Genomic DNA, 9,161 nt, shown 5'->3' on the forward strand with positions numbered 1-9,161 from the left:
TGAGAAATCGAGTGGATTAAGATCACCCACATTTTTCATGTCACCGTTTTTGTGGGTCAGGAGTCCAGGCATGGCTTAACCAAGCCCTGACACTCGGCATCTCTTGTTAGGCCACAGTCAAGGCGATGGCTGGGGCCACACTCCCGTGTCAGGGTTTGATGGAGAAGGACCTGCTTTCGAGTGCATTCTCCAGGTATTGGCAGATCTCGTTTCCTGCCGGGTCTAAGTGGGTAGGCACCCTCTGTTCCTTGCCATGGAGCAGCCTACACAGACTTGGGTCTGTTCAACGTGACATCTTGTGACACTAAAGCCAGGGAGAGGTTTCACCAGCAAGATGGAACGTCACAGCCTTTCATAACCTTGTCACGGAAGCAACATCCACTGCCGTTGCGGCACTGTGTTCTGTGGGAATGAGTCTCTAGGTCCCAACCCACACCTGAAGACAGGGGTTCCACAGAACAACTTGAATTATCAGGAGGGAGCAGTCTTTGCGGGGGGGCGGGTGGGGATCTTGGAAGTATGCCTTCCACAGATGTCTGCCCTCACTTACTAAACCCCATAGCGAAAAGAGTAAGAACAGCAAGATAAGTGAATTGGCATTCCAAAGAATTGTTGTTGAACACGACTGCATGAACTGGAAACCTTCTTCTTCTTCCCCATTTGTCTAAGACCCACCAACAGTCTTCTGCCTTTTGATCCATGTCGGTGCGGGCAGCGTGGCGTGACATTACCTACGAAAGAGAGATTTGTTCTCCGACTGGCCTGTACAGGCTTCTCACTTCACGGTCACTGCATGTAGAGGAAAAGTAAGTGGGTCGCTCTTGTAGACGGTTCTTCTCATTTGCTGTTGGTGAATACACCCTACCCGCATTCGTGACCTGCAAAGCTCTGTGGCAGCCAGGATATGAGAATTTCTTTTAAAATATGCTTCTGTGTCAATTTTGCAAACAACAGACCATCAGTGCCCGGAGCGATGACCTTGAAATCAGAGCCACAGGTCTGCAAACCTATTCAGCCCCATGGTTTCTGGGTAGTCTGAAATTTTCATGCTTTTAGCTTTTTTTTTCCCCCCTCCTCTTTCTTTTTCCTGACACTGGAACTCTCTTTTATGGTTGCTTTTAAAGTCAAATAGTTACAGCGTCCTATGTTCTGAGGATATGCCCTACTTGCTTCCCTCTTAGAGGAATATAATCCCTCTACTTTAAAGACGGTTGATTTTAGGAGAATGAAAGTCCCCAGATGCCACAAGGACTAAGCTTTGACACGGCCAAGACCACAGTCCTGCCGTAGTTTCAACGGAAATTTTCTATTCTTAGAATTCCATAACAAGGGAGATTTAGCTCTGTTTGTGGACGACTCCCAGTGAAGCTTCCTGTCGGCTGGTTATTGGTGTTTTAGTCTCTGAGTCAATGGCGGAAGATGCCAAGGAGGACACCACGGAATCATTTGGGAGTCTTACATAGTTTCACTTTCTACCACATTTCTCTTGAAGGGAGCTATAAAATTGATGGCTTCTGTGTGAACTATGCTCAAATTAAAAATAAGTAAAAAAAAAAATAAAGTCTTCTCATTCTCCACACATAAAAACGCATGACTGGGGCGCCTGGGTGGCTCGGTTGGTTGAGTGGCTGACTTCGGTTCAGGTCATGATCTCACGGTTTGTGAGTTTGAGCCGCGTGTCAGGCTCTGAGCCTGAAGCCTACATAGGATTCTGTGTCTCCTTCTCTCTCTGCCTGTCCCCTACTCACACTCCCTCTCTCTGTCTCTCAAAAATAAATAAATGTTAAAATATTTTTAAAAACTTTTTAAAGCACGACTGTGAGGAATATTTAATATCAGTTCATAGTATTTGTTGTTTTTCTTTCCAACTGGTTTCCTGACTTGCCCCCTTTGACCTCCCCTCCCAGCCTTTAGCACATTCTGCTGAATAGACGGATTATTGTGTCTAGTATTGACATACACTAAGTACCAGGTCTGGGCTAAAGTCTGGAGACACTAAGCCAAATTAGATCTGCACCATCCACAAGCCTATAGGCTAGAGAGAGTCTGATAAGGAAATTGACAAGTAAAATGCAGCATGACAAGTTGTAGGAAATGGCGCCTTGTTGCTGCAGGGGTGCGTTGTGTTAGGGAGACAGACAAGGGTGAAAATTCTTCCTGGCAAAGCAAACACCATGCTATGACCTGTTACGAAATGTTTGAGGGAATAACGTTATTTATCTGACACAGCCTCTCAGTGGACACCCCTCAAATATTCAGGAAGAAGTTTCTTCCATGATATGAAAGAGGTGAGAAAAAGTAAGAGACCCTCCAGACAAATCTAAGTGGTGAGGGGAACACGGAGAGGTGGGTGGAACACTGTTCCTCAGAAGACATTGGAAGGACGGTGAAACTTGAGCAAACGTTGGTGGGGACGGCCATTAGCAGAAGTGAGACCCCAGAGTTCCCAGGATCTCAGAGAAGACCTTGCTCCGTAATGAGATCCTCAAGTACAGCACACCCAGGAAAGACGGAACTGTGGGTAGAGGGAATAAGTCTCCATGACCCTCAACCCCCAGAGGACCTGGTTGGTCAGTCCATGATGGCTCATCCCAGGACAGCAACGCTGAGACACCCCCGCAGGGACATTTACCGTGAGCCATGTTGTTCACGGGGCGAGTGGAAGGGGAATGAAAAATATGCATCTATATAGTTTTCTTTAAAATTTGTGTTTTAGTGTAACATGGGAATTAGGCAGTAGTTCACCAGCTTGCACACACTGACTTTCAACTTTATTTCCCAAAGGATCGGATCCTTCCTAATAAACTCTGTCTTTTATTTCACATATTTTTGATTCAAGGAGTCCAGTAATGTTATGAATGTCATATTGAAGTGCAAATACGTGCAACAAAACTTCATCAACAGAGAATGGTTTTCAGCATGATACTAATATGTTAAACCAGCATCGGTGGTCCCAGGATAAAACCATTTTAATACGTTGCTGGAGGTATATGCTCAAACTTGCTTTTTTCTTTCGTTCTTTTTTTTTATTTTTGTGGCTCTGTTGAGGGAGATTGGCCCATAAGTATTCTTGTTCACGCCTGCTTTGTCAGGTCTTGGAATGAAGATTATGTTAGCAGCATAGAATGATTTATTGAGCCTTCCCTTCTTTGTTCTCTATAGGAATTTGAATAAAATTTGAATTACTTGTTCTTTGAGTGCTTTATAACAGTCATTGATGAAGCTATGTGAGCCTACCCTTTTCGTTCTGGGAATATTTGACCGGGAATTTAATTTTCTTAAGGCATATATGACTTGAGGCTTTCTATTTATTCTTTTGGTTTTTAAGCTACGTCTTTCCAAAGATTTATTGCCTTAATGTTTTTCCTATTATCTCTTTAATGCTGTAAGATCTTAAGGTATTGCCTTTTTCCTTTCCAATATTGATTATTCTTCCTTCTCTCTCTCCCTGACTATTGAATGATCAGACTTGCTCATTTGCTCGTTTTATTGGAAAAGAACCAATTTTTGTGTTCATCGGTGTGCCCTGTTACATATTTGCTCTCTATTTAATTAAATTCTGCTATTCTCTTTAGATTTCCTTCCTTCTGCCTCCTTCCAGATTATCTACCAATTTTTAGCTTGTCGGGTGGCGTAAATTTGTGAATTTTCTGTTTATCTTCTGTGCTAATGCACACAGTTACTGGCAACACTGCTCTAGGCGCACCCGAAAGAGTTGGTATGCATTTTTCAGATCATTTATTTTAAAATACTTTTCAATTTCCCTTAGGCTTTCCCCCTTTTACTTGTGGAGAATGCAGACTTTAAAACACATTTCCAAATGCCTGGGGATGTCAAAGTTCATTGCGTAGTGGCTTGACGTGTTCACTGTGTTTTCACTTACTTGAAACACATCAAGACTTCTTTTCAGGTGCCGTAGAGCATCTGCTTATGTGGAGGTCTTCTGGATGCTTGCAGAGAATACATCCTTTTTAATTTGAGTGCACTATCCGTCTATCACGTCAAGTGTGCTAATTGAATCGTTTTAATCTCTGTTTGTCCCGTTGTCGGTCTGCTGGCTCTATCAGTTACTGGAAAAGATGTATTAAATCCCCCCCATGACAACTACAGATTTGTTCATAAATCCTTCCAGGTCTTTCCATTTTTCCTTTATGTATTTGAAGGCTTTATTATATTTTTTCTCACTGCATATTCTGTTTATCTAGCAGGGATTCATTCATAGAATATATTTTGTCTGATGAGACAGCTGCACTGCTTTTCGTTTATTTGGTGTTTGCGAGATTTATATTTTCCCGTCTATTTACTTTAGCCTCCTTGTATATTTTTGTTTTGGATGTAAAAGGACCATAATGTCATTTATTCATTCACCGGTTGATGGGCTTCTGGGCTGCTTCTTGTTTTGGGGTTTTGCGAACCAAGCTGCTCTGAACACCCATGTCCGTGTCTTTATGTGGACACACATATTTTTATGCCCCTTGGATCCACATCCAGAAGAAGGATGGCTAGGTCATGTTTAGCTTTGGGAGCAATGGCCAAAGTGTTCCCCAAAGGGATTATTTCACACTGATCGGTGTATTGTGGTCATAGAAGAGAATTGTTATTTCCAACACCACCAACTCATGTTTCAGTAAGGAAAATAGAGAACTCAGCTCATTAGAACATACTTTTTCCTGTTCCTGATGGACAAGCATTGAGACAGACTACCCATTGAGGAAACTAAGCTCACCCTCAGTCATGAGCTCAGAATGTGGAAAAACAGAGAGAAATCAAGCTGAATCCTAATCAACCTGGGCTAAGCAACACATCTTACCTACTTGATGATGCTCAGAGGGTCAATGAGCTCCTAAAGATGTCTCTTCTATGAAGGAGCTGAGCTGCTAGATTAGTGGTCCAGCTGTAGACAGATCCTGAGGATTCATAAACTCACATTCATCTATAGCTACTTCCAGTTACCAAAGACTATTCAGGTTGAGAGAAGAACACCATTCCATAGTTACCATTTACTTAAAAAAAAAAAAAGCAAAACTTGCTTATTTATTATTAAGCAATCTCTACCCCCAGCATGGGGCTCAAACTCACAACCCCAAGATCCAGAGTCACATGGTCCACTGACAGAACCAGCTGGGTACACCGATTACCATTTACTTTTGGCCCGTTATCAGACATCTCTTTGAAAAATGTGCTTTTTGGGGCTCCTGCGTGGCTCAGTTAGTTAAGTGTCTGACTCTTGGTTTCAGCATCAGGTCATGATCTCACGGTTCATGAGTTCAAGACCCACATCAGTGAGGAGCCTGCTTGGGATTCTCTCTCTCCTCTCTTTCTCTCTGCCTCTTTCCCTTTCATGCTAACACTTTTTCTCTCTAAATAAATAAATGTTTTTTTTAAAGTGTGCTTTTCTATTTTAATGGTTGGCATTCAAAAGGATTTAAATAAGTTTGAATGCTATTAAAGACCTATTTTTTAATTTATTTTTTATTAATAGGTGTTTAATATTCCTTTTTAAGAATAATTCTGTATTTGTGGAAGAAATGGACATGCACCATATAGAGCTCTGGTACACACAACATTTCCTTCTTCCCTGGGTTCTGCTAACACCTTGCATTTGTGTGGTACCTTGTGGTAGTTAATGAGCTAGTGTTGATAGAGTCTTATTCACTGAAGTTCATAGTTTAAGTCGATATACACTCTGGGTTTTTAAAATTGCATAATATCATATGCAATATATCCACTATTGCAGAATACAAATACTTTTAGATGACAATTAGCTAAGGACCCTTGACAGAAGCTATTAACTAAGGCAAGTCCAGAAACTATGCTGCCAAGGAAAAATTCCTCGATATAAAATCTCATTATCACAAAATCCTATTTTTGGTTTTACTGTTCAAGTAACTATGTCAGATGCAAAGAGAAAGATGTACTTTTTGCTACAGTGAAATTCTAGACATGAAATATGCTTATCTTTAAGAAAGTTACAGGAAGCAGAGGAATTTATGATCTAGGGACAGGGCTTACAATGTTTGTGAAACTGATTTCATGGTAGAACAGGATTAGATTTCTCATGCCCTTAATTTTAGGAGAGGAAGCACCATTAACTTTGAAGGTTACCCACGAGTGAACTATAGCTTGATCATTGAGAACTGGAAGAAATTTGAAGAATTTTTATTTTTCCATTGAAGAGGGCCCTGTGTTCAATCCAGTTTCTTTTTTCGAATCATTTTAGGAGAACGTCTTACCAATATTTTCATTCCTTGTTCTTCTGCACCTGCTTTTCTGCCAATACTAGTATCTCTTCTGGATTTTGATATTTTCTGAAACTTATAATATATAATGGGCCTTTATATTTTAATATTTTATAGTCTTATGCAATTCAAATATCTTTGGCATCCAAAAATTATTTTTCTGATTCCGGAATGATGTTTTCCCTTTTAGGGGTGAGACAGACGTATCTTTATAGAAATGGTTCTCAGTCACTTCGTTTCCCACCGGAGGGGCATCGGCGATTTCTGGGGGCGTTTTTGGTTGTCATAGTGGGAAGGGGTTGTTCCTGGCATTCAGTGAATAGAGACCAGAGATGCTGCTCTACCGGTAATGCCCGCACAGCCTGCCCACAGAGCAGCCACAGCCCCGCCCATCCGTGGGGCCGGGGTGGGGAAGCCCTGCTTGAGAATTTGCTCCTTCCAGCTCTTTCTGTGCCCCCCTTGCCTGCTGCCAAAAAGTATTTGTCAGGTTGGGAAGTCTGCATGACCAGCTGTGCTACCTACTGTTCTGGAGAGACGGGTTGAGACGTTAAAGAGAAGGAATGAGATTAATTCATGGAGAACCCAGTCATACACCAAGCGTAGATGTGCTAGGGTGAAGTAAGAAGAAGCCAGTATGGACAGCGGGATAATTCAGCAGAGCCTATCACTGGAGAAAGAAGATCTGTTTTAGAAAACAAAACACATGAAGGATGATAGTTTGGAAAAATGAACTAGGTCACATTACAGTTCTCTTTAAAACCCTGAAAAAGTCCACTTTCACTAACTTAACATTTTCCAGACCTCCCATTTCATGCCCAAATCTCAAGGACCTTCCTCTTAATCATTCTGGTAGAACAATTATTTTTTGTGTCGTTATGCGATGCTCACAGTTTGAGATTCTATTTGTGTTTTTCCGTCTGGGATTCCTCTGTCCTCCAGTCAGCTTCCTGAGCTCACAGGTGGTGTTTGTTTTACTAACTAGTTGTGGACATGGGACACAGCCCCGTTCATCCTCACCATTGCCCGTTGACCACGGGGTCACTTGCAGTGTTCCTTACAGGGTGGGGAGAAGATTTTGATCTTCTCAAAGAGGAGGCAGCCATAGGAGCAAATGGATAAGTGTAGGCCTCAGGAGTTTGCCGACTTTGGAACCCGGGCAGAATTAGGATCCTCTTCACAGCAGAGGTCTTATTATTAGAATACCTTGATTCTAGGTGGAGGAATTTACTCCTCATGGGGTAGGTAAGAGGGACAGGCCCTTAGGCAGGAGTAAGATACAATAGAAGCTTTGTGAATCATGAAATTATCTTCCATAGAGATAAGCCCAAACTGTGCAGGCATTGCATATTCCATTGCCGTGCATATTAGATGCGTCCTTCACAAATCTCTTGCCTTGCATGTCTTCTAGAAGATGAATGTTGTATAGCAAGAATGTGAAGAAGGACACGCACCAAGCAGCTTCTTCCTGGCTTATTTTAAGGTCAGGATATTCTCACAGCAGACCATTTTCTTTGGACTGCGATGTGTTTGGAATCGGAAGAGTCTCTCCCTAAAACACTGATAGTCCCAACACCATATTTATTAGTAGTCATTTGGATACCTTTCTAGGCCCTACCTGTGTTATGTTACTTTAACAGTTTCCAATATTTTAGCTGTATTTTATTTCAGTACGTTTTTGTCTCTTTCCTTTTTCTTGAAGTTTTGAATGATGATTGCATATGTCTTTCTTTTTCTGGAAAACAGAGTCTTGAAGACAAAATGACCTAGGATGTGGTATGTGGGGAGACAGATTTTGTCCTGGATTTTGGCTACACATTCAGCCACTCCCGTCAGCCACTGTCACTACGATGTTGAAAACCACAAGTAGGATGTGTGTTTCCCGTCAGTGTCCACCCACTCTATGCTGTCCTAGTTCCTAGGTCTTTGAATTTACTTGATTCTTGAGTCCCCCTTCTTACGTATTTACTCTAGAAACTCTTTCTACTCAACTTCCTGTCTTGCCAATCCAATTTCTAAATCCCTCTGACCCTGCTGGTACCATCCTTGTCTTGAAATCATACGATCATTTTGCCTTTACTTTCCAACGTAGACACATCATTCTCTTTAGATTTTTTAGCCAATCTTTCATTCTCCACATCAACCTATGCAACTGCTCATAAGAAAACTTTCCATCAACACCAGCTCCTTGTTTGTATCTCTGTGACTCTGGGACAGTCCCAGGCTCATGGACACACGTGTCTGGTGACAGACTGCAGGGCATGTAGCAAGCTTCCATTAGATTTCTCTTTGAGGGCCCCGAGCTAAATTCCTGAATTTGGGACGTGGGCTGTACCACAGGGCCACCTGGTGCTTGTTCCTTTGTCACTGTCTTGAAATTCTTAGTGATTCTGGGGAAGAGCATCTACATTTCTGTTTCTCGTGGGCCCACGGGTGCTGTTGAGAGGTCTGCCTTCGCTCTACTGATGTCACCAGCAGTCCGAACTACGTAAACCTTACTGCACTGCGCTTGTGCCTGTGACGTTTATGTCCTCCATTCTCTTGTGATACATCTCCAACGCTTTTCCCAGATTCCTGGCTTGTTCTACCATGAAATAAAGGTTCCTCCTTCTTGTATTGTTCATCGTTTGAACTGTATAATTTATAGATGGTTAAGGAGGCTGCAGTTAATTCTCCATATAAATAAGGAAGAGTATTCTTAAAATACGTTTGGGTATGCTGTGCCCATCAATAGTTAATAACTTTTGATAAGTATATATTTTTAAAAGATGGAATATTTTACATAACTTTTATAGCTGGGTTAGTTTTCTCTTTCCTTAGAATTTCTTCCATGGACTTATTACCGATTTTATGCGTAAGTCCTTTTATATATGAAATCGGTGGTCTCTCTCCCCTCCCTCTCCCTCTCTTCTATCTTGACGAAGA

Source organism: Suricata suricatta, chromosome X, assembly GCF_006229205.1.
Source record: "Suricata suricatta isolate VVHF042 chromosome X, meerkat_22Aug2017_6uvM2_HiC, whole genome shotgun sequence".
In the NCBI taxonomy this organism is placed as follows: Eukaryota; Metazoa; Chordata; class Mammalia; order Carnivora; family Herpestidae; genus Suricata; species Suricata suricatta.